The sequence below is a fragment of the Schistocerca piceifrons genome, unplaced genomic scaffold (assembly GCF_021461385.2).
Source record: "Schistocerca piceifrons isolate TAMUIC-IGC-003096 unplaced genomic scaffold, iqSchPice1.1 HiC_scaffold_1163, whole genome shotgun sequence".
Taxonomy (NCBI): domain Eukaryota; kingdom Metazoa; phylum Arthropoda; class Insecta; order Orthoptera; family Acrididae; genus Schistocerca; species Schistocerca piceifrons.
In genome coordinates, this window is record NW_025726976.1 from 30,001 (window position 1) to 37,500 (window position 7,500).

The 7,500-nt window shown below is 55.0% G+C and overlaps 2 non-coding genes and 1 pseudogene across 2 annotated transcripts; all 3 read right to left on the minus strand.

The window, feature by feature from the left end:
• LOC124728476 overlaps positions 1-657 on the minus strand; it is a 4,222-nt pseudogene extending 3,565 nt beyond the window's left edge.
• A 188-nt stretch (positions 658-845) lies between these two features.
• LOC124728481 lies at positions 846-1,000 on the minus strand. The gene has a single exon (XR_007007375.1). It is a non-coding gene; the product is annotated as a 5.8S ribosomal RNA (ribosomal RNA).
• Positions 1,001-1,352: 352 nt separating this feature from the next.
• On the minus strand, positions 1,353-3,261 carry LOC124728473. Its single transcript, XR_007007372.1, has one exon. It is a non-coding gene; the product is annotated as a small subunit ribosomal RNA (ribosomal RNA).
• Positions 3,262-7,500: the final 4,239 nt, after the last annotated feature.

Consider the following 7,500-nt stretch of genomic DNA (forward strand, 5'->3'; position numbering starts at 1 on the left):
GGGCCGTAGGCCGGCACCCAGCGGGTCGCGACGTCCTACTAGGGGAGAAGTGCGGCCCACCGCACACCGGAACGGCCCCACCCCGCGGCGAGTGGAAAGGCAACCGGACACGACCCCGCCGCGGATTGCTCCGCGCGGGCGGCCGGCCCCATCTGCCGAGGGCGGAGGCCAGTGGCCGGATGGGCGTGAATCTCACCCGTTCGACCTTTCGGACTTCTCACGTTTACCCCAGAACGGTTTCACGTACTTTTGAACTCTCTCTTCAAAGTTCTTTTCAACTTTCCCTCACGGTACTTGTTCGCTATCGGTCTCGTGGTCATATTTAGTCTCAGATGGAGTTTACCACCCACTTGGAGCTGCACTCTCAAGCAACCCGACTCGAAGGAGAGGTCCCGCCGACGCTCGCACCGGCCGCTACGGGCCTGGCACCCTCTACGGGCCGTGGCCTCATTCAAGTTGGACTTGGGCTCGGCGCGAGGCGTCGGGGTAGTGGACCCTCCCAAACACCACATGCCACGACAGGCGGCAGCCTGCGGGGTTCGGTGCTGGACTCTTCCCTGTTCGCTCGCCGCTACTGGGGGAATCCTTGTTAGTTTCTTTTCCTCCGCTTAGTAATATGCTTAAATTCAGCGGGTAGTCTCGCCTGCTCTGAGGTCGTTGTACGAGGTGTCGCACGCCACACCGCCAGCCGGCTGTGCACGCTACCGAGAAAGTACCGGTATGCGAACCGCCAGGCGACGGGCGCGCATCGCACGTTTGAGGAGACGCGGCCGGCCCCACAGGCGGCCGCGACACTCCCAGGTCTGCGAAGCGGGGCAAACGCCGCGCGCTTCAGTATACGTAGCCGACCCTCAGCCAGACGTGGCCCGGGAACGGAATCCATGGACCGCAATGTGCGTTCGAAACGTCGATGTTCATGTGTCCTGCAGTTCACATGTCGACGCGCAATTTGCTGCGTTCTTCATCGACCCACGAGCCGAGTGATCCACCGTCCTGGGTGATCTTTTCTCAAGTTTCCGCCGTCTCTTTCGAGACGGTCGCATAGGCGGGAGTGAGGCGTGTGGCGGCCCCTGTTCCAGCGTTCTGTGTCCAACGGCCTCACGGCCGACGGGCGTCGTACGGCTCCACACCGGAGCGGACAGGCACTCGGGCGAAAGTCATTCAAAACCGGCGCCAGGCGCCAGGTGCCGCAGGCCAGCCGCTCCAGCGCTTCAGCGCTCGTACCACACAACATTGCCGCTAGTTTTGAGAGGCACGCGTGGTTCCGCACGCGGCGCACGGCTACTGCGAGCCGTACAGGTAGCGTGTTGCGCGACACGACACGCACATCGAAAGACATGCAGTCTAGTCGGTAATGATCCTTCCGCAGGTTCACCTACGGAAACCTTGTTACGACTTTTACTTCCTCTAAATGATCAAGTTTGGTCATCTTTCCGGTAGCATCGGCAACGACAGAGTCAATGCCGCGTACCAGTCCGAAGACCTCACTAAATCATTCAATCGGTAGTAGCGACGGGCGGTGTGTACAAAGGGCAGGGACGTAATCAACGCGAGCTTATGACTCGCGCTTACTGGGAATTCCTCGTTCATGGGGAACAATTGCAAGCCCCAATCCCTAGCACGAAGGAGGTTCAGCGGGTTACCCCGACCTTTCGGCCTAGGAAGACACGCTGATTCCTTCAGTGTAGCGCGCGTGCGGCCCAGAACATCTAAGGGCATCACAGACCTGTTATTGCTCAATCTCGTGCGGCTAGAAGCCGCCTGTCCCTCTAAGAAGAAAAGTAATCGCTGACAGCACGAAGGATGTCACGCGACTAGTTAGCAGGCTAGAGTCTCGTTCGTTATCGGAATTAACCAGACAAATCGCTCCACCAACTAAGAACGGCCATGCACCACCACCCACCGAATCAAGAAAGAGCTATCAATCTGTCAATCCTTCCGGTGTCCGGGCCTGGTGAGGTTTCCCGTGTTGAGTCAAATTAAGCCGCAGGCTCCACTCCTGGTGGTGCCCTTCCGTCAATTCCTTTAAGTTTCAGCTTTGCAACCATACTTCCCCCGGAACCCAAAAGCTTTGGTTTCCCGGAGGCTGCCCGCCGAGTCATCGGAGGAACTGCGGCGGATCGCTGGCTGGCATCGTTTATGGTTAGAACTAGGGCGGTATCTGATCGCCTTCGAACCTCTAACTTTCGTTCTTGATTAATGAAAACATACTTGGCAAATGCTTTCGCTTCTGTTCGTCTTGCGACGATCCAAGAATTTCACCTCTAACGTCGCAATACGAATGCCCCCGCCTGTCCCTATTAATCATTACCTCGGGTTCCGAAAACCAACAAAATAGAACCGAGGTCCTATTCCATTATTCCATGCACACAGTATTCAGGCGGGCTTGCCTGCTTTAAGCACTCTAATTTGTTCAAAGTAAACGTGCCGGCCCACCGAGACACTCAATAAAGAGCACCCTGGTAGGATTTCAACGGGGTCCGCCTCGGGACGCACGAGCACGCACGGGGCGGTCGCACGCCTTCGGCTCGCCCCACCGGCAGGACGTCCCACGATACATGCCAGTTAAACACCGACGGGCGGTGAACCAACAGCGTGGGACACAAATCCAACTACGAGCTTTTTAACCGCAACAACTTTAATATACGCTATTGGAGCTGGAATTACCGCGGCTGCTGGCACCAGACTTGCCCTCCAATAGATACTCGTTAAAGGATTTAAAGTGTACTCATTCCGATTACGGGGCCTCGGATGAGTCCCGTATCGTTATTTTTCGTCACTACCTCCCCGTGCCGGGAGTGGGTAATTTGCGCGCCTGCTGCCTTCCTTGGATGTGGTAGCCGTTTCTCAGGCTCCCTCTCCGGAATCGAACCCTGATTCCCCGTTACCCGTTACAACCATGGTAGGCGCAGAACCTACCATCGACAGTTGATAAGGCAGACATTTGAAAGATGCGTCGCCGGTACGAGGACCGTGCGATCAGCCCAAAGTTATTCAGAGTCACCAAGGCAAACGGACCGGACGAGCCGACCGATTGGTTTTGATCTAATAAAAGCGTCCCTTCCATCTCTGGTCGGGACTCTGTTTGCATGTATTAGCTCTAGAATTACCACAGTTATCCAAGTAACGTGGGTACGATCTAAGGAACCATAACTGATTTAATGAGCCATTCGCGGTTTCACCTTAATGCGGCTTGTACTGAGACATGCATGGCTTAATCTTTGAGACAAGCATATGACTACTGGCAGGATCAACCAGGGAGCTGCGTCAACTAGAGCTGAGCAGCCGGCCGCCCGGGAGTGTGTCCCGGGGGCCCGCGCGAACACGCAAGCGTCCGCTCAATCATTCTGCAAACAGGAGGAGGCTGAGCTCCCCTGCACAATACACCTCGAAACCCTCTCAGGTCCCGGCGGCGCGCAGCGCCGTCCCAAGTACTTGGTCGGGTTCGAGAGAGGCGCAATCGCCCGGAGTTAGGCGAGTAGACGCTTTCGGTGCGACCACCCGTGCTCCCAACTGAGCTTGCCGCTGCCGACAGAGGCCCGGGAGCGTGCTGTCGTGGCATTGCCGGCGGGAGACAACACGCGCCACCTACGGTGACCGGCAGCTCCAACGCCAGCGCCACAGAAGGACAAAAGCCCCACTTGGGTGCCGAAGCGAACTCTCCCAGCACAGCGCACACGCCAACACATCCGCACAGCTGCGATACAAACCACCAGCGAGAACCGCTGGGGCGACCGAGCAGCAGACGGCGTCGCGGCGCCGAGCGCCGGGCGGCGGCGCATCCTCAACGCACACAGTCCTCAATCGGACCAGCACACTGCAGATGTCCACCGCGCTTCGCACCGGGCCCGCGAGGACCTACTTTGGCCGCACGGCGCCGCGCGCAGGGTGCGCCGGCGCGCAGCTGCGACGCCTGCCGCGTCCGTCGGCCGGCGCGCCTGCCACTGGCCGCCCCCACCAGCCGGCTGTAGCGCGTGCGCCCACGCACCGCGCGGCCAGCACGCCGGGAGGCGCCCCCTCACCGGCCGGGGACGGTCCCACCCAGCCACCGCCGCGTATCGCTTCACACCCAGATGCCGTTCAGTTTCGTCGGCATGGTGGGTATCGCTGGAACAACCGGTTAGTACCTCAACCTATCGTCGCCATCACCGATTCACCCCTAGCGAGAACAACCGCACCACAACGGGTTACCATTTCTTCATTTGCGTAACTTCACCAGAAAACGTAGGCGTCCATCGCCATTTGCAACTTCAACCATTATTGCATGCCTGTGTCAGGTGTCACGCCACACTACGTCTGCCCACATACACGCAACAAAATGTGCACGCCTAGACAATACGTGGAAGGTGGCCCCCGTACGTATGCGATGTCCATTGCTCGAACGACTGTCAACCGGCTTCTGTAGCATGTCGCAGATATGGAACGCGCTGCACCATGCCATCACGGTGTGTGAGGAGAGACGACTAGGTCCGAATACATCAACAGACAGCTCATGCTGATCGCCATCCACGGCGTCCGTTCCTCCCACACGTCTCTATGGCGTACCACACTGCAATCCAGCTCTCATAGGGAGACGACACGTAGCTGCGTGCACAATATTTGCACTGTATGGTCCGCCGTTTTTGGGCGCAGTCGTTGTACGGTCACACATGTGCCACGATGTATCATTCAGTACATAAGGACGAATGTGCAGTACAGATTGTGGTTCACGCGTACGACATCAGCGGACAGTTGACACAGGCCGCACCACAACGTAGCCTGCGTACGTCGCATGCGAAGGGCATTGAACATGCAAACTTGTCACCAACCACCTTGCGAAGGCAGGGGGCAAGGTGGGGACGTGGGGAGAGGTGGGGGGGGGGGGGGGGCGGCATGTACGCCCTGCTGCCATCCACATTACAGTGTACAGCAGGAGCATGTGGAAAGTCAGCAAGACTTGCAAGGTGTTTAACATGAAGCGATACACAGGGGAGCGGGCAGTGCGAGTAGCGAACTATATTGCGAGGGTTGCGGGTGGGCAACACTACACTAATTGAACGAGTCGTATAACAATTACAGAGCAGGTTTAGGCGACAACGTGGGTTACGATAGGCGACAACGTGGGTTACGTTAGGGGACAACGTGGGTTACGTTAGGGGACAACGTGGGTTACGTTAGGGGACAACGTGGGTTACGTTAGGGGACAACGTGGGTTACGTTAGGGGACAACGTGGGTTACGTTAGGGGACAACGTGGGTTACGTTAGGGGACAACGTGGGTTAGGTTAAGGCACAACATGGGTTAGGTTAAGGCACAACATGGGTTAGGTTAAGGCACAACATGGGTTAGGTTAAGGCACAACATGGGTTAGGTTAAGGCACAACATGGGTTAGGTTACGGCACAACATGGGTTAGGTTAAGGCACAACATGGGTTAGGTTAGGGGACAACATGGGTTAGGTTAGGGGACAACATGGGTTAGGTTAAGGCACAACATGGGTTAGGTTAAGGCACAACATGGGTTAGGTTAGGGACAACATGGGTTAGGTTAGGGCACAACATGGGTTAGGTTGGGGACAACATGGGTTAGGTTAGGGGACAACATGGGTTAGGTTAGGGGACAACATGGGTTAGGTTAGGGGACAACATGGGTTAGGTTAGGGGACAACATGGGTTAGGTTAGGGGACAACATGGGTTAGGTTAGGGGACAACATGGGTTAGGTTAGGGGACAACATGGGTTAGGTTAAGGCACAACATGGGTTAGGTTAGGGGACAACATGGGTTAGGTTAGGGGACAACATGGGTTAGGTTAGGGGACAACATGGGTTAGGTTAGGGGACAACATGGGTTAGGTTAGGGGACAACATGGGTTAGGTTAAGGCACAACATGGGTTAGGTTAGGGCACAACATGGGTTAGGTTAGGGCACAACATGGGTTAGGTTAGGGCACAACATGGGTTAGGTTAGGGGACAACATGGGTTAGGTTAGGGGACAACATGGGTTAGGTTAGGGGACAACATGGGTTAGGTTAGGGGACAACATGGGTTAGGTTAGGGGACAACATGGGTTAGGTTAGGGGACAACATGGGTTAGGTTAGGGGACAACATGGGTTAGGTTAGGGGACAACATGGGTTAGGTTAGGGGACAACATGGGTTAGGTTAGGGGACAACATGGGTTAGGTTAAGGCACAACATGGGTTAGGTTAAGGCACAACATGGGTTAGGTTAGGGACAACATGGGTTAGGTTAGGGGACAACATGGGTTAGGTTAGGGGACAACATGGGTTAGGTTAAGGCACAACATGGGTTAGGTTAGGGGACAACATGGGTTAGGTTAAGGCACAACATGGGTTAGGTTAGGGGACAACATGGGTTAGGTTAGGGGACAACATGGGTTAGGTTAAGGCACAACATGGGTTAGGTTAAGGCACAACATGGGTTAGGTTAAGGCACAACATGGGTTAGGTTAGGGGACAACATGGGTTAGGTTAGGGGACAACTTGGGTTAGGTTAGGGGACAACATGGGTTAGGTTAAGGCACAACATGGGTTAGGTTAAGGCACAACATGGGTTAGGTTAGGGGACAACATGGGTTAGGTTAGGGGACAACATGGGTTAGGTTAGGGGACAACATGGGTTAGGTTAAGGCACAACATGGGTTAGGTTAGGGGACAACATGGGTTAGGTTAAGGCACAACATGGGTTAGGTTAGGGGACAACATGGGTTAGGTTAGGGGACAACATGGGTTAGGTTAAGGCACACATGGGTTAGGTTAAGGCACAACATGGGTTAGGTTAAGGACAACATGGGTTAGGTTAGGGGACAACTTGGGTTAGGTTAGGGGACAACATGGGTTAGGTTAAGGCACAACATGGGTTAGGTTAAGGCACAACATGGGTTAGGTTAAGGTACAACATGGGTTAGGTTAAGGTACAACATGGGTTAGGTTAGGTTACACGTTGTTGTAAGGAAAGGTGTGGGGGGGGGGGGGGCGGGGCGGCAGGTTCGTTGATAGTGATTATAGTAAGTGAATGCTTGTGACATGATGAGATTTGTCACGTCAGGATGCACCTTTGGCTTATTAGAGGCGGCGCTCCAATTCCTATGCTTGTGTCAGACCTGTGTCTTTGACTCATGTCATTGTTTGTGCGCTGTGACAGGAGGTACTATTGTGATGTTGGGTGCACCGTTGTATAGGACATGTGTGGGTGTTGGTGCCTTATCTGCGCAATGGTGGATGTCGAAAGGGTGGATATTCTATTTTCCGCATGGACCTCCTGGTCTGGTTGTGATAGTGTGGATTGTGTAATGTGGCGGAGAGGATGCACTGGATGTTGTTCCATGCTGGTGCTTACATATTGTATGTGCGCCTGTTAGAAGCAGAGAGTGGTGCGTGATCAGAGTGTCTGGCTGACGTGTGGTTCCCATTGTGGGCAGACTCTTTCAGCATGTATACGGACAGTTGTATATATTTTCTGTAGTTTGATGGCTCTGCATTGATTACTAATCAGCGCCGT